The following is an 18,795-nucleotide window of genomic DNA, read 5'->3' as shown; positions in this document are numbered from 1 at the left end:
CTAATAAAGCTTAAAACTCTAACCCTAATGACAAGATTCTTCGACCTAAACTACTTCCAAGATTTCAGAACGAATCAACAAACTCACAACTCTTACCCTGACTGAAAGAATCTTGCAGTGAAAGTACTTGGATGAATGTCACAACGACTAATCAAACACACAGCTCTTACCCTAACAACATGAATCTTATACGAAAAGTACATGGATAAATGTTATAACAACTTATCAAACTCACAACTCTTACCCTAACTGAAAGAATCTTGGAGTCAAAGTACTTGGATGAACGTTCAATGACTAACCGAGCTTACAACTGGGACCCTAATGACAACTCTAACCCTTATGACAATATTCTTCCACCTAAACTACTTCCAAGATTTCAAAACGACTAATCAAACTCAAAATTCTTGCCCTAACTGAATGAATCATGGAGTCAAAGTATCTGGATGAACGTTCAATGACTAATCAAACTATCTATTGACTAACCAAGCTTACAAATCTAACCCTAATGACAACTATAACCCTAATATCAAGTTTCTTTGACCTCAACTAGATGAAGAGGTCACAACGACTAATCAAACCCACACAACTTACCCTAACAACAAGAATCTTATACGGAAGGTAATTGGATAAATTTTAATTGATTAATCATGATATTCACTACGTGGATTGTATTTAATTATTTTTTCGTTATTATTATAAAACTAATTTATAAATTCAATATAGACAACAAATTACATTTTATTTTTTAAACACATTGAAATGAAAATAACATAATAATAAGTTTATATATCCTTTTAGATCTTAGAAGGTCATTTTGAACGGTCAGATTGATTGTACTTGTTGCTGTTCAGGTGATAGGCACGTTTAGGTCCCCGTAGTAAACTAGTTACTGAGTTGACTAGTTACTGAGGGGATAGTTCGTCCGATCGACTTACCTCCGGGAACTCGATCTGAGAAATTCAAGTTTATATATCCTTTTAGGTCTTAGAAGGTCATTTTGAACGGTCGGATTGATTGTACCTGTTGCTGTTCAGGTGATAGGCACGTTTAGGTCCCCGGAGTAAACTAGTTACTAAGTTGACTAGTTTCTGAGGGGAAAGTTCGTCCGATCAAGCTTGTAACTCTAACCCTATTGACAACTCTATCCTTAATGACAAGATTCTTCGACCTAAACTACTTCTAAGATTTCAGAATGACTGATCAAACTCACAACTCTTGCTCTAACTGAAAGAATCTTGGAGTCAAAGTACTTGGATGAATGTTCAATGACTAATCAAACTCTTTAATGACTGATCAAGAGGTCACAACAACTACGTGGATTGTACTTAAACTTTTTTATCGTTATTATTATAATTAGCGTGTATTACATCATAAATCTACTTTAATAATATTATTTTCTAATGCCAAAACTAATTTATAAATTCAATATAGATAACAAATTACAACTATTTTTTAAACACATTGAAATGAAAATAACATAATACTACGTTATTTAAATAAACTGAAGAATAAAAATACAAAAATAAATTCTTAAAAATACAAAAACTCAAACTTGCTAATGAATAAATGTTTTGCGTATTTTAAAGTCCATTTACCTTGACCCATTCAACAATAATGTACAGACTTTGGTCACCAAAATAAGCAAAACTTGATTTTTTTTTTTTTTGGTCAGGTAGCCTAGCGGCTAGAATTCACCTTATAAGGTGAATAAATGGGGTGTCCGGGGTTCGAACCCCGGCCCCTGCATATAATAATGCATTGTCCTACCAACATTTGAAATTTTATATTTATTCAATAATTAATCTATATAGTCTTTAATATACATCACACACACTATTTATTAAATAAACCTAACAGGTTATATTTTGTTTATAACAGCGACTAAACTGTCTATTATTACCAATTTATTCATATTCTAAATTTTCGAAAAAAAATCCAATTATTGTATAAATATGATTTCAAATGATTTATTCACACAGAAAAAAAAATTAGAATTGGGCCTGGTTGAAAAAAATTATTATATTAATAAATTTGTTCAGGACCGTTAAACTTTCAATATAAATTATTAATATAATACTTTCAATAAATATAATACTTGCTGGAATCTGATTTATTAATATAATACTTTCAATATGATTTATTAATATAATACTTTCAATAAATTTGTATTCATTTTTTTTTTGGTAGTGGCCGGGTTCAAACCCCGGACCTTGCATATTTTATGCATTGTCCCAACCAACTGAGCTAAGCTCACGAGGACTATTCATTTTTATTCTAAACGTTAAACTTAATAATTGGGTTAATTCATATAATTAGAACGTTAACACACAAAAAAACAACAATTAACACAGATTACAAACTTATTATATCATTACTATAATAACGTTCTAGTAAATAATTTTTACTAACGTTATTCAAACTTAATACAAACTTAATAACGTTATTCAATAATTTTTTGTGTGTTAATTCATAAATTAATTTCATGTCCATTAAGAACAACAATTGGGCCTGGTTTTGTTCACTTGCTGGAAAATTGATAAGCCCAATACAAACACATACCAAAAAAACCATTAAAAAACTCACATTTATTCAATCCATGGGACCCGCGTGTAAAAAAGCAGCAGGTCACCCATCACACAATTGGAACAGATCTGGACCGTTGGAGTATTATATTAATATATCAATGGTTCACAATGGCTGTCAGGCTTATATGCACAAGTTGTGTTTTGTGCACAAAAAGATGAATTTGTGCATTCTAAACTGGGCCGATCGTTGATGACTGCATATTCTCTCTCTGAACGTTTGTTTATGGACAAAAATGTTCATTACGGTTGGAAATGAAGATGTAAAAGGTGGTTACTTTCACATCACAACGTCGGTCCCATTTAGAATGGACAAATGCAATACTTGTGCACACAACACAAGTTGTGCATTTACCTACAGCAGCAGGTTTTGGTGGGGTCAGGTGACCTGCTAAAAATAAATAATTAATAAAAAAACATATTATATTAGGAAATATTGGTTTTATTGTTTTTTCTGTACACACCCCCAAAACTTGAACATTGAGAGTAGTAATTTCACACATTAATCCAATCTCACCCACTAGATCAATCTCAGACACCATAACATAAGAGTCAAATATCTTTTTCCCATTTCATAGCCCAAAGCTAAACTTCGTTGCCGTTATCTTGCCGCGCCACTGTTTCCGGCAGGTTTCCGCCGTCTAACATACCTTCACCATCTCAAAAATACCCACGCTGTTTAGAATCACAATCTCCGTCTCATATAATTCTTCTTTCAGCTCATGCTATTTTTCAAATAAAAACGGGATTCATGAACTTCATCCCTTTCCGCTCATGAAATTGGGTGTTTAGTTTTTTGTTTCTTCAAAAAAATTGAAAGCCAGAAAGATGAGGTTGGTAGGAAGCAACGAATCTAGAATTGAAAAACAGAGGGTCAAGGATGAAATTGGGTGGAAGCAGCGAACAGGACGAGGCAACGGCGGCGAAACCACCTTGCTTCACATGCTCAAAGATGAGGTTTGTCTTCAATTTCATCGTTTTATTTTCTCAATTATTGTTACCGACGTTGTTCTTTTGGAATGAAATTTATGTTTATTTCTCAATAGTGACGGATCTGTGACCTTATTTACTGTTCAAAATTTTGCAGTCAAAGGGGTTCGTGATTTTAACACTTATTACTTTTACCGGAGTTTTCTAATCAATACGATATATTATACATGTCTCTGAATGCTATTATTACTGAGAAATTTCGCAATTGTGTTACTTAGATACTCAATCAACATAATTTCATTTGCTCTTAGCTTAAAATTATTTTACACTTTTCTAAAATATTGATTAATTTCTCAATCTTCCACCTTTGTTGACATAAACATGTGATTAAGTTATTCAGCTTTCTTCCATTACCTTCTTCCATGCATGATTGGCCATGTTTTTCTATGTTTAGGGCTTGGTTGGATTGGCTTATTTGAGATTATCTACTGACATAAGTTTTGTGAGATTGTTCGGAAGATGTTATGAAAACAGCTTATAACTTATGTAAACAACTTATAGCATATACAAAAACAATTTAACTTTATTTTATCTTTTTCTATAAAAATAACTTATGTAAACTTATATATAAGCGCTTATCATCATGATATGTGCCTTTGCTTTAAGTTGCATATAAGCTGTTTATCCAAACATGCCCTTAACTTGTTTTGCTGTGTTGCTCTTGGTCTCTTACCTTGACATATAGCATTTTGTTTCGACCACTTAATCTTTTATGGTTTCTGCAAGCAATGCATTTTGATAGTTAGCAAGTGTGTGTTTATATCTTTATCTCTGAGTCTTGGTGTAATGTTTCTTTTATCATGAGAATTGGTTTTGCAGCGATTAGTCCAGCATTAGCCGACTCAGTATCCGACATCAGAAGAGTTGAGTATTGGGAAGATCAAGTTTAAAGCTTTTGATTTGGGGGGTCATCAGATTGCTCGTAGAGTATGGAAAGATTACTATGCCCAGGTCTCTCTTTTTCTATGCCTTAAATACTTTTTTATGGCTAGTGTAGCCAAGTGAAAGAATATCTTAATCATGAAAATTTGGATGCCACTAGGCCTTCCCTGATTAAATTATGTCTTGGACCTGGAAACATTTAACTTTATTTTGTTTGTGTCGCTAGGCTAGCTAATCTGTGTGTTTATCAGTTAGTGATTTCAGATATAGAACAGCCTAAGATATTGGCTTAGAATCTACAAACAAATTCTAACTGTCATGAAAATTTTATTCTTATGTTCAGTACCATAATGGAAACACAATCATAGTTTTTAAAAAATTAAATAAATTATTGACAGATTTTTTTAGTTTTTAAAAATATTATTGTAAAATGTAACTACTACTATCTTGTTGCAGAATGTTCTTATATCTAACAAATTGCATGAATACAACTTAAGCTAAAGATTTATGCCCTTGCATTCTATCCATTGTATACAGTAGCTTATAATTTATAAGACATTTCCGCCGTTAAATCAATTTAAAACTTAATAACTAGTTCAACGTTTTAACTGAGAAAGAAGGTTTGGTGTTCCCTGTTCAATATTTAACTGAGAAACAAACATGATGAGTTGCTGATAGCTGCCTTTTCACTATATTGCTTTTAGTACCTTATAAATGGCTCTGAATCAATTACAACTTAGTAACTTGTTCAATATTTTAATCGAGAAACTTTACATGCTGGTGCTCATTATTTTTTTACTTCATTGTGATCATGAGTTTGTTGCAATGCAGGTAGATGCAGTGGTCTACTTGGTTGATGCTTATGACAAGGAAAGATTTGCTGAGTCAAAAAAGGAGTTAGATGCTCTCCTTTCTGATGAATCATTGCAAATGTCCCTTTCCTTGTCCTTGGAAAAAAAATTGATATTCCATATGTTGCCTCAGAAGACGAATTGTGTTACCATTTGGGCTTGAGCAACTTTGCCACTGGCAAGTGTAAGGTAAATTTGCCAGACTCAAATGTCCGACCCATGGAGGTATTCATGTGTAGTATTGTGAAGAAAATGGGTTATGGTGATGGTTTCAAATGGGTTTCTCAGTACATCAAGTAGAATTCTTTAGTAAGAGATGGCTTGGTATCTCATATCTTTTAAGTTTATCTCTGTACTTATGAATTGGAAGTGTTGTTGGTAGAAATTACTGTTCAAGAATTTGCAGTATATTTCAATTTTTATTTCTATAAAATTACTGGGAACCTACAATTCAGTTAATTTTTGGTTGATTATTTTTCATTTCTAAAATATGGAGACTTAAAATCCTACGCATGTTGAACACTGTTTTACATCCTTACCTGTGAAAAGTAAGCACTAACTCATCATTTCATAGCTTAGCTATTAATTAGAGATTCGAGACAACTTATCAAATACCGAATCAATGAAGAACTGATGCATACAATTATAGTTTATGGCAAAGGATATTAATGTTTGAAAATTGCACATTCATTTTGAGTAGTGGGTACATAATCTTTTCTTGCAAATAAACAATGGTGTCTAAAGCTCAATATCTATTCTTATTGCGAAATATAAAAAATAGTTGCTGCAGATTAGTTGCACCCAAATGTCTTCTTCCAATCAATGTGTGGCTAATGCCAATAACAACATCAAAACAGAGAAAAAATCGCCAAAGAAAAGGCAAAAATATGAACAAAAATGAAACAAAAAATGAATCGAATATGAACAAAATAGTTTACTTGATTTCTACATTATGCATACTATGGAGTAATAAACTTTTAGGTTATTGAACCAAAATAGTCACTCACATGTATAGAGGGATTAAATCTAAACAGCAAGTTACACAATGATTAAATAGACTCAATTATGATCCAAAACCGATGTTAAAGTAGTGGAACGCAACACATATAATTTCTGAAGTGAACACATATATGCTTGGTTTAGTTTGGAGTAACATCAGGCAACATTATAACTTGTTACTGCTGCTTCCTTGGGTTCTGGTTTTGTTCCCAAAGCAGACTCTAATAACAAAGTCTGGTAACCAAATCCATATAGAGGCCTTAAAGCTTTTCATGTTTATTTTGCATTCTTCTTAAACAACCAAATTGATTCTGAAACAAAAAATAAATCAAATTGCTGATGCGGTGTGCTCTTAATTTTATTAGGAAGAATGAATTTGGCATAAGATACCAAAATAGAAAAATATATATTTTTTAATCTACCAGCCTAATTTACAAAAACCTCAAATAATGAATGAACCCTTTAAATTTTCACAATTCTCAAACCAATATATATGCGTTTCTAATTTATTATGAGTATCATATAATGCTTTTCATGTTCTTGATACCATTCTGCTTAACAAATCCAGCTTTGCACTAGATAGCATACATATACCTGAACCAAAATTTCTCACCTCACGAGTTGTTAGTCACTCAATAAACTCATTTGATTGTGTACTGGATGGAGGTCAAAAAAGGCATACATATACCAAATAGTTAAAAAGTATCTTAAAAACAAAATTAGCATGCTGCAAACTTAACCACACCTTAGTAAAGTGCTGCAACTGCAAGTCCTATACCAACTGGTGTTGTGCTAGTGCCAGCATCATAACAAACTTCAAGGCCCTTTGTTTTCCATGTAAATAATTATGGGACAAGTATTGCACACTAATCAAATATACAAAGAAATAACATTTTCATAAAGTTTTTGCAACATCAAATCATTAACGTTTGCATCTCTTCTTTGTGGTTGTATAGACCAAACACAAATAATCAATTTACTAAGGAAAGAAACTAATTCACAAATCTCAGAAAACTAAACAAAAATCACACACAACTTCCATTAGCTCTATATTAGTGAGTACCCATTTCAATTAACAATCATTAACACCATAAAACGGGAACACAACAAAAAAAACTCATAATTTCCAGCAATACACAACCATTGTCCATAAACTCAAACAAAGTTTTGTTTTTTTTTTCAATTACCTAAATTTTCTGAGCACCCAGAAGTTTAATTTCATGGAAGATCAAATGAAAAGGTTAAAAGAAAACAAAGCTTTACCTTGATAAAGTCAAGTAGGAGAGATGAAGAAGTGTGGACCAAGGCGAAACCCGAGGACGAAACCGAATTACACAGAACTGTGAACTGAAAACGCAGAACTCAAATCAATAAATTACAGAGTTAACAAAAATTAAGTTAGCGAGAAAAAAAATCACTCAAATCAACAAAGACACAAATTTAAAAATGGGATATGGCGTTCAATCAAGCGATGTTGAAACATATGAATGTGTACAGATCGTTGAAGGCATGGGATGAAATTAGAGGTTAGGTTTTCAGAAATCAGAGATTAGAGAGTGAGATTGGAGATTAGAGAATGGAATTGGGTTTTAGGGTTTTGGAGTTGTGGAAGACTAAGATAGAGAAATAGGGATTTGATGAAAAGAAAAATTGACTAAAAGCGGGAGTGAAAAAATTGACAACGCGCCTTGCGAAAAATTGACAAGCGGGAGTTGTGTTTTGTTGATTTGGGAGAAAAGAGAGTAAAAAAATGGGAGGGAAGACTGAAAAAAAGAGCGTGTTGATAATTTTTGGGAAGAGGGAAACGAAAATGTGAAAATTATAGGGGAAAATGTGATATTTTTTTTTTTTACAATAATATTTTGAACTCTTTACTCTTAATAAATTTTAAATTTAATTTAAAAAATTAAATAAATTTGACATCTACTAACAATATCTAAAAGTTGAAGTAAATCAAAATTTCATCACAATTGTAACAAATTTACACGGATAACTATGAAATTAATTAATTTGTTAAAAAAATTACGGATAACGGTGATCACAAGTCTAATAAGTTTTCATGGATATAACAAATTTCCGTACATATTTTTTTGGAGGGGAATTTTCGGGCATATTTGATTTTTGGGATGCATAATTAATAAGTCCTTGGAATACATTTAAAACATTATTTGTTTTTTAATTAAAACAAAAAGGTGTAGTCAATTTTTTGTCTAAAAAAATTGTAACTAATTTGCACTTAAACGGATAGGTGGATATAACAACATAATGACAAGCGTCATTTTTCAAAATAAAAATCTAAGCAAGCTTACAACTCTCACCTTAATGACAAGAATCTTCAACCTAAACTACTTCAAAGATGTCAAAACGACTGATCAAACATACAACTCTTACCCTGACTGAGAGAATCTTGCAGTGAAAGTACTTAGAGAATTTTCAATGACTAATCAAATTTTTAACCGACTAATCAAGCTTAAAACTCTAACCCAAATGACAAGATTCTTCGACCCAAACAACTTCTAGGATTTCATAACGACTCTACAAACTCACAACTCTTACTTTAGCTGAAAGAATCTTGCAGTGAAAGTACTTAGATGAATGTTCAATGACTAATCAAACCATTTATCGACTAATCAAGCTTACAACTCTCACCCTAATGACAAGATTCTTCGACCTAAACTACTTCTAAGATTTCAGAACGACTGATCAAGCTTACAACTCTTACCCTAACTGAAAGAATCTGGGAGTCAAACTACTTGGATGAACGTTCACTGACTGATCAAACTTTTGTTATCGACTAACCAAGCTCAGAACTCTCACCCTAATGACAACTTTTGGTGGATTGAATTGCATTGAGATGTGTTTGATGGTTGATTTTTGCTAATTGTAATTGTGGATTGAATTGTTAATTGTTGATCTAGGGTAGTTCTTGCATGTTGGTTTTTATTTTTGGACTTTGTATTTTGGAGTTGAGATGTTATTTGTTATTTGAGAATTGGAGAATACAATTGTATGTTGTTGAGATCTGGAGATGTTTTATGAATTATATGTATGTTTCGCTGCTATGTTGTGTAACATGACCTTTATGCATGTATTTTTGTGGTTTGATTCGAAGACGTAGCATCTATTTCTAGAATATGTTTGTATATTCGCGCGTTTTACCGCTTATTAGAAATAGAGTGTTACACCCTTAATGACAAGATTCTTCGACCTAAACTACTTCCAAGATTTCGGAATGACTCATTAAACTCACAACTATTACCCTAACTCAAAGAATTTTGTAGTCAAAGTACTTGGATGAATGTTCAACGACTAATAAAACTCTTTATCGACTAATCAAGCTTACAACTCTCACCCTAATGACAAGATTCTTCGAACTAAACTACTTCCAAGATTTCAGAACGACTGATCAAACTCACAACTCTTGCCCTAACTCAAAGAATCTTGTAGTCAAAGTACTTGGATGAATGTATAATGACTACCCAAACTCTTTATCAACTAATCAAGCTTAAAACTCTAACCCCTAATGACAAGATTCTTCAACCTAAACTACTTCCAAGATTTCGGAACGACTCATCAAACTCACAACTATTACCCTAACTCAAAGAATCTTGTAGTCAAAGTACTTGGATGAATGTATAATGATTAATCAAACTCTTCATCAACTAATCAAGCTTAAAACTCTAACCCTAATGACAAGATTCTTCGAAATAAACCACTTCCAAGATTTCAGAACGACTCTTTTAACTCACAACTCTTACCTAACTGAAAGAATCCTGCAGTCAAAGTATTTCGATGAATGTATAATGACTACTCAAACTCTTTATCAACTTATCAAGCTTAAAACTCTAACCTAATGACAAGATTCTTCGACCTAAACTACTTCAAACATTCGTTTCTATTTAATTATTATTATGGTTATTATTTCTTCAAAGTAAGTATTATGGTTATTATTATAATTAATTTATATTATATTATAAATCAATAGTAAATTTAATATATTAAAATGACAATAACTAAAATTCAAATAAATACAAAAACTCAAACTCCATAATTAAAAAATGTTTTGTCTATTTTAATGTTCATTTACCTTGACCCATTCGACAATAATATACACATTATCTTCGCGGATTATTGAATGTCTATTTATACTCATTCAATAAATGATGTATGTTGCCTTTAATATACATCACATACACCTATTTTATACTCGTTCAATTTTTTTTTTTATAATAGTATTCGGATTGTGAATTTATTAGCCTAATATTACACACAACTTATCCATCTTCTAATTTTCCCAAAAAAAACAAAATTCAACTGCGTCCAATTTACTAAAACAACTTCTACTAAATTTTAATTCATTATTTCATTTTCGTATTTTTCCATATTTTTAGATTTCAAAATTTATTGACTTCTTGTGAAAATCAAACCCATCTTAATAATTTTTTTTTTGTTTTGACAAAAACCCATCGTAATAATCTTGTTTGTTTTGGTATTAAAATAGATTTAAGGATTATTAACACTTATTGTGCACATAAATGGAAACGTTTCCATCATTTTTTTTATAAGAAAAAAAAAACTTCCAACAGTAATGAGTTTTTCTGAACGGCCAACTTAATAATTTTAATAACTAAAAAATTGTGATATATTGATTCTTTAAAACAAAAAATAACAATTCAGCTGCCAAACACATTAAATAAATTAAAGTGGCAGCACAAGAAATTTTAGTGACATTAACATCAATTTTTCTACTAACATAAATTCAATCAAAAGGAATAAATTTAACCGGGACAATGTAATGGGTTCAATTTTTAATATTTTAATTTATTATCATTAACAGTAAATTAATGAACATAGAAGGAATCAGCTGTAATTAATAATGCAGGAGTAAATTATTATCAATCATTAACAGTAAATTAATATAACATAGAAGGAATAAATATTAAGATTGGGCCTGGTTTTGCTATATAAGCCCAATACAACTCTTGCCAAAAAACCATTAAAATACTAAAATTTATTCCACGTGTGGGTCCCACTTGCACAAAAGCAACTTTTTTTTTTGACGGAAAATAACTATCTCATTTCATTAATAAGAACATCTTGAATACAATCAGGTAAAACAGTGAAATCTAGGATAGTAGCATAAAACGTGGCCGCCCTAGCAAGTCTATGAGCAACCTCATTTGCTTGTCTCCTAATAAACTCTACCCTTGAGTTTGTGAAAAAGGATGAGAACGTAGACCTACATTCTCTAATGATAGCTCCTAAATCAGATACATCATTTCTAGTGCTATGAAAGCTATCTACTACCCTCTTAGAGTCAAGCTCGAAAATAACATTATTTAAATTCTGCTCTTTTGCCCATCTGATAGCATATAAAAGACCAATAGCTTCTCCCTCGGACACCTCTAAGAGCGGCGATGACCACCTGGTTCTGGCTTTCACTAACCTCCCTCGATCATCCCTGATACATATCCCTATGCCTACCCTATTACTTTCTTTGAAGAAAGCAGCATCTACATTGCATTTGAAATGACCTACGTCTGGCTTGCTCCAAACCGTGTTGTCAATACGCTGTTGCTGTACACCCGCTCTATTGCGGCTATCTTGCGCGTTTTGCCAACCCGTAAGAAGATTAAGTCCTCTGTCACGAACTGCTGCAGTAGTCATGACTTCATTCCTCCAGATATAATCATTTCTCTGTTTCCAAATAGACCACATAACGCAAGCCCAGCTAACTCGTTGACTCGAGTCTAGCTCCTGCAGAATCTCAAACATGGTGACCCCAAAGCTGAGATTTAATTGAGCCTTTTGCTGAATTTTTCTCCACAACCCTAATTGCTGCCAACATTGCACACTCTTTGTGCAACCAAAAAATAGATGCATACTATCCTCATCCTCATTCTCGCATAAAGCACAAGTTTTTGTACAATTTACCCCTCTGTCTTCAAGCCGGACTCTTGTAGGAAGAGCATTCCTGCAGGATCTCCAGAGGAAAGTTTTCACCTTAGGAGGCACCTTAAGATTCCAGAGGAGTCCCCAATTTCCATCACAACGATGAGTACTCAAGTCCACATGTTGACTGAGACTGATACGATATCCACTTCTAACGGAATAGATACCATTTGTCTCTGACTTCCACACTCTTCTATCGTGCTGATTAGGTTCGAAGATAGGAGTATTAAGGATGCGATTAGTATCTTCGTTGCTAACAAGGTTCCTCAATAAACCAATGTTCCAAAACCGAGTGTGAGATATGAAAAAATCTGAAACAGTAAGCTCTTTGAATTCTTCTGGCAGACTTTCTGGCTTCTGTAAAACACCACCATCCACTAGCCATCGTTGGTCCCATACACATATATCAGTACCTGAACCAATGCTCCATTTGTATCCTGCACTAACAACACTTTTAGCCCCCCAAATGCTGCGCCAGACGTAGCTTGGATTATGACCAACCTTTGAGTCTAAGAAATCACACTGGTTAAAGTATTTTGCTTTGAACAATCTAGTGACAATGTTATGCGGTTCCGTCATGAATTTCCAAGCTTGCTTACCAAGCATAGCCTCATTAAAGGCGCGGAGGTTTTTAAAACCAAGACCTCCTTCCCTTTTGTGAATGCTGAGTCTTTCCCATGACATCCAATTGATCCCTTTGGTGTTCCTTTTGTTATGACCCCACCAGAATGAATTCAACATTTTCTCTATATCAACAATAATGGATTTAGGGATAGCAAAGATACTCATGATATACGAGGGTATTGACTGCAAGACCGATTTGATTATTATGTTCCACCACAAAAGCAACTTGACGGCAGCAGGTTGCCTCTCTCAAAATTCCAACGGCCAGGATCTATTTCAATATAATACTAATATATCAATGGCTCACAATGGCTGTCAGACTTATATGCACAAGTTGTGTTTTGTGCAAAAAAAGATGAATTTGTGCATTCTAAACTGGGCCCACAACGTCTATTTGGAAGTTTATTTTGGTGTTTGATTTGATTTTGAGTCTATTTGAAAGTGAGTACATAGAAAGGATGATAACATGTTGACATAAGTTTTTATGCTCTGTCAATTGATTATTATGTGTGTTTTTTAAATTTGTATAATTGTATAATATAAAAAGTAAAAGAGAGTTGAAGATAAATATATATGATGTTGTTATAGCAGGTAATAAACTGAGCCAAGTCGAATAGTTCAAAACTCGACAATTAATTCATAGAAATTAGCTAAGTTTAAACTAAAAATTACGTTCATTAATTGAATGAGTCAAACATGAGTTATATATACACTTATTTGTCAGTGTCATGTAGATATTGAATCATTGTGTTGCAAAGAAAGGTATGAGAACTCAAATGTCATAATAACCAAAAAGTAAGTTATATGTTTCATTTAAAGAAAAATAATTATTACAAATTAATTTTAGGTCTTCTTAATCTACAGATCCTTAAGTTATTCAGAATTATTTTAAAAATTTAAATAAAACAAATTTTTTTTTTTTTTACTCGGATCTTGAACTACCTTATTTTGTTCAATTAGGTTCTTAAGTTAGAAGGCTAGTAGTCAACAATGTGCCAAGGATGAGTCAACAATTGCGCCAAGGATGATGTGTCCCGTACATGTCAACTAAACTAATTTTATACATTAAGATTCATCTAATATGCACATCATTATCATTTTATTTACTACTTACACAAAAAAAATATTCCCAAAAGATTCTTCTTAAATTGTCGTAGAGTATGGAGCTTATACAAATTGACAATGGAATGGGGGAAACAACAACGACATCAACAAAGATTAAAATCAAAACCAAAATGTGGAAACATAACAGCCAACCCAAAAGTGTTCAACAAGGACCAAATCCTCATCAACAACCACACAACCACATTTGCAGATAAATAAATGTGGGAAAACAACAACATTAACAAAGCATCACATTAATGCGGTCAAATTTGATGCACTTGAAGATCAAAATGGAGATTTTGATGACAAATTTGTTGATGATAGGGTCGTGCTACTCCCTCTGGCCACATTTATTAACAACTTTTATTTTTTCAATTCATTAATGTATCTAGACTATAGTATATTTCAGATACATCAATTATTTAATGAACATAAAAATCCAAAAGTTACTTATAAATGTGACCGGACGGAGTACAACTTAACAAAACGAAACCCCTATAGATATTGGGAATCACGCTTACATGATATTGAATGGAAAATACCACAACTGATTAACGCATGAAGGTTGAAGAGTGCCAATTTTCATGGAGGCGACGGTGGTCAAGTTATGAACAATATAGTAGGGAGTAATTACCTATAGTTGGGGATTTTTAGGAAGTCAAACACCGTATTATTAAAATAAAATAATTATTTTTGTAAATAGTAAATAAAGAACCGAAGACTTGAATACGAGTCATGATATAACATAAGAGAGGGAACACAAAATGAAATGGAGCTTCCATATTTGTTGAGGACGAGACATGGATATAAGGAGGACCTTAATGTGTAAAATTATTGACATGGACGAGTCATATCAACATTGACCAATAGTTGACTGATTGTATTTTAACAGAATGACTTAATTAGAAAAATAATGTAGTTCACATATCTGGTTATAATCTTTTATTTTATTTAAGGATCTATTTAAAAATTTCTAAATAGTTCATGATCTACAAATTATTTAAACCCTAATTTTAAAGAAAGTTCTAGTTGACAAGGTCTTTAGTCTAAAAAGGAGAGAGAAATAACACTTATTTGAAAAGAGCGAGAAAATTAGTAATTATAGAAAAGTCTTTAGTTATTTCAAAAGAGAAAACAAATTAAAGTTGTAGCATTAAAAAAATTCTACTCAACGGTAAAAATGATTTTCACTTTGCTCAACAGAATAGAATTCAATAAAGTGAAAAATCATTGTTAAGATGATAAGAGATCTCATAGGCCACCATGTCATAAAATACGAGATCTCACGAATCTTGATGAAGTAAAAGTTTTCATTTTGAGAAGTATATGTCCTAAACAATATGTTCGAAGGATTAACCTATATAGTTATCTACAATGATGTGTGGTACACAAAAAAAAAAGTGAAAGTATATAACGCAATAATGATTAAGGTAATTATTTTAAGAAATCAAACTATTCCATTAAAATTGGTATTGTGAAGAATGAAATTTGAGATATTAAAAAAAAAACACGTCAAAGTCTCAAGCCAACTAGATCATAGCAAACCAAATATGAGTTTACGAGTCTCTTATATCTAAATTGACAACTAATAAAAAAAAATATTCATTTGACCATTCTAAGCTCCCCTAAAAGTTATGTCACAATCGAAAAAGTTAATGTCATAACAACTTAAAAAATTAAAGACATAAAACAAGAAACTAAAAACAAAAACTTCACTACAAATAGTGGAGAAGAATTTCAATAAAGTTAAAGACATACCTGCAACAAATACAACAAATATTGCTTTTCACTAGGTCAAGATGTGTTATGGAAAAAAAATGGTGTGTGGGAAACGGTGGAAAAAAAAATGAATTTCAATATGATGGTGAAAGGTCCCTCATTTTATCAAAACCCGTATACTTTTCTTTTCTTCTTTCTCACAACTCTTTCATTCTCCATTGAATTTCCTTTTCTCTTTCTCTCTTCCTCTCATGTTTTTTCTTATGATTTGTTATCTTTGTTTGAGTTTTAGTTTTCAATTTATAGCCACAATCCTATAACTATAGAGGTTGCTCGATCATAATGTGTTTTGTGTTGGTTTGGACCGAGTGTAACAAACTTCATAGTACATAGATCTAAAAAGAAAGAAAGTAAGTTCACTTTGTGGTGGATTGTAAACTTAGTGAAGATTATAGTTGTATTAGGAAAAGGGGAAAAACTTAGATGTACACATGAGGGAGCAGTGGGTGTAGTAGAAGTGGTTGTGTTGACCAAAAGATGAAGAAAAAAAAAATTTCTCTAAGTTTTGTTTAATGTTACAATATTATGATTTTGGCATCATACTGAGCCACGATAGATGTTGTAAAATCATGGTGGTTCAATATGATTATATCAAGATTATATTATCATGGTAGTTCAAATATGCATCATGATGTTGTTCCAAGATTATGATGAATATTTATTAAAATATTAATAAAACTAAGATCGATAAAAATGTGGGTTCAACTTAGTGTTTTGTTATTTTAACGGCTAAAAATAAGTCATTTAAGTTTGAAGTTTGTATCAAATTCATCCTTTATATTTTTATATATCACATTGATCCTTTAAATAATAGAACGATGTCATCATTGCATTTTTTCATCCAATTCTATTAAAGAGTGTTGGCATTCATAATTTTTATTCCCAAATTTAAAAAACCTTCATTATCTTCATCTTCATATTCAACTTCTTTTAAAGCAATAAATTCAACAAGAAAAAAACCCAAACCCATAAAAGGTGCAAATGCTCTATAAACCTCTTTGGTGACTGATACATAAGTATCTCTGTAAAAGCTTCTTGAGCCTTAGGTCTACCCTTACCCTAATGAGTCCCCCAACTCACCTAAATTGTTTTATTCAGACAAAAAAAAAAATGGATTTTCTGATTCATCAAAAACATAAAAAGATGAACGGGTTTTGATTTCTATTTTTTCAACTCTTCGAATTTTAAGGAAAGAATTTCTAAAATTCGGAGTTTGAAGATAAGTTAAGTTTATTTAAGAATTATTTTACTCAAGAATTGAACTTGAGTTCTTCAAATGATTCACCTTTAAGTGAAATGCATTAACCATTTGAGTTCAATTACTTATAGTTAATCAATTTTAATTTCTATGTTAGGGCATTTTTTTTTTCAGCAGAATAAATATAAAAAAAGAGCAACATTAGTCATCAATAATAACAAATTCATAACAGTTTGCACCTAAACTCTTTGTTCTTAAATGACCAAAAAGATTTATATGGGTAAGTTCTAAAGATCTCGAGAAGTTGAAATTAAATTTTTAGATTTAAAAAGAGACACTAGTTAGTTTTCCCTTTTGACATGTGTTGAGAGATCCTTTGAGAATTTAAGTTTAGGTAGACCTATTACAAATTCTTTATACAGTTATTTATTTAATTTCTATCTAGCAAATCCTTATAGATTTTTTATTTTTTTTAAGTTAAGCATATATATGTTATCTATCCTAATACCCTAACATTTTTTTGCTTATTAGGTCTCATGTTTTTTCTCTAGTGATGTGTTTTCTCTATCTGTGTTTTTAGTTTCCAATTTATAGCATCAATCAGCTAACTATAGAGGTTGCTTGAGTGTAATGTGTTTTGTATTGGTTATACATAATTCTAACAAACTGCATAGAAGAATTTAATGCTCATTAAAAGATTAAAAATCACTATAAGATAAGAAATTTCATGTCATTTCTTAAAAATAAATTTGAACAATGCAAATGAGTTTTCAAACATACACTAAAGAGTTAATAACACATGTATCACGTGCTAAATGAAATAACTTACATATTTTAGAGCAAACCATACACAATTTTTTTTTAAGAAGCCAAACTAGCCCACCAAAACTATACACATTTTTATTTCATAGAATTAAAGTTCCTTAAACTTAATCTCACCTCCTTCATACAATCACTACCCACAATACATTCAATTTATTTTATGACAATTTTTTCTTACTTCTCCCTTAGATCCTTCTTTAACATCAAGCAAGCTCATCTTCACCGTAGCCTGTTGGAAATCCAAGAAGAACAATGCTTGTGGGCATTTCTTTTCTAGGTCTTCTTTGATGTTATCAATTACTTCATAGCCACTCATGCTTAAATTTGGAAAAGAATCCTTTTTGGCTGTGTCATCCTCAGTGGAATCAACCAAAACAGACCCATCAAATCCCTATAATACACAAAAATCAACCACCTTTTAGCATAAATACCAATTATAAGCACAAAGTTGAAGATAAAATCAAATTTACACGTTAAAATAGTGATTGAATCAGAGAGAGTGAGAGAGAACGTAACCTGTATGAAACAGTCATGAAAAGCTCTTTGGACATTGTTTTTAACAACTGAATCAACATAAGGGCAGCTGAACATGTAGTAGTTCATGCTCAATCAACTGACTCCTATTTTTTGTGTGTTAACCATCCGGTTCTCGAACTCAGGTTCTCCTGAACAATTCATCACAACTTAACGCCATTCTCATGACAAAAACAATGAAAGTAAAAAGATGAAAGAATTGTGCTGCAAATATTATAATTTGGTACATGCATGTAATATTTGCAGCACAATGGTACATGCATGTAATATTTGCAGCACAATTCTTTCAATATTATATATTATATATTTTTTTTTGGTGGTGGCCGGGGTTTGAACCCCGGATTTTTTTTTTGGTGGTGGCCGGGGTTTGAACCCCGGACCTTGCATATTTTATGCATTGTCCATACCAACTGAGCTAAGCTCACGAGGACATATATATATATATATATATATATATATATATATATATATATATATA

At 31.8% G+C, this 18,795-nt stretch overlaps 1 long non-coding RNA gene and 2 pseudogenes across 2 annotated transcripts; 1 reads left to right on the top strand and 2 right to left on the bottom strand.

Annotated features, from left to right (window-relative positions):
* Nucleotides 1–2,883: 2,883 nt before the first annotated feature.
* LOC146916951 (small COPII coat GTPase SAR1A-like) lies at nucleotides 2,884–5,794 on the top strand (annotated as a pseudogene). The gene is made up of 3 exons (XR_015015401.1): nucleotides 2,884–3,539; nucleotides 4,392–4,523; nucleotides 5,286–5,794. The product of XR_015015401.1 is annotated as a small COPII coat GTPase SAR1A-like (transcript).
* Nucleotides 5,795–6,203: 409 nt separating this feature from the next.
* On the bottom strand, nucleotides 6,204–8,099 carry LOC146916950 (uncharacterized). Its single transcript, XR_015015408.1, has 3 exons — nucleotides 7,568–8,099; nucleotides 7,050–7,170; nucleotides 6,204–6,615 (listed from the first exon to the last, which is right to left on the bottom strand). It is a non-coding gene; the product is annotated as an uncharacterized LOC146916950 (long non-coding RNA).
* Nucleotides 8,100–17,822: 9,723 nt separating this feature from the next.
* On the bottom strand, nucleotides 17,823–18,386 carry LOC146916949 (peroxidase 47 pseudogene; annotated as a pseudogene).
* Nucleotides 18,387–18,795: the final 409 nt, after the last annotated feature.

This window comes from Medicago sativa, chromosome 6 (genome assembly GCF_051527215.1).
Source record: "Medicago sativa cultivar Bolivia chromosome 6, Bolivia_mono, whole genome shotgun sequence".
In the NCBI taxonomy this organism is placed as follows: domain Eukaryota; kingdom Viridiplantae; phylum Streptophyta; class Magnoliopsida; order Fabales; family Fabaceae; genus Medicago; species Medicago sativa.
Note: the sequence above shows the minus strand (reverse complement) of the source record. Positions and strands in the feature narration are given on the sequence as shown.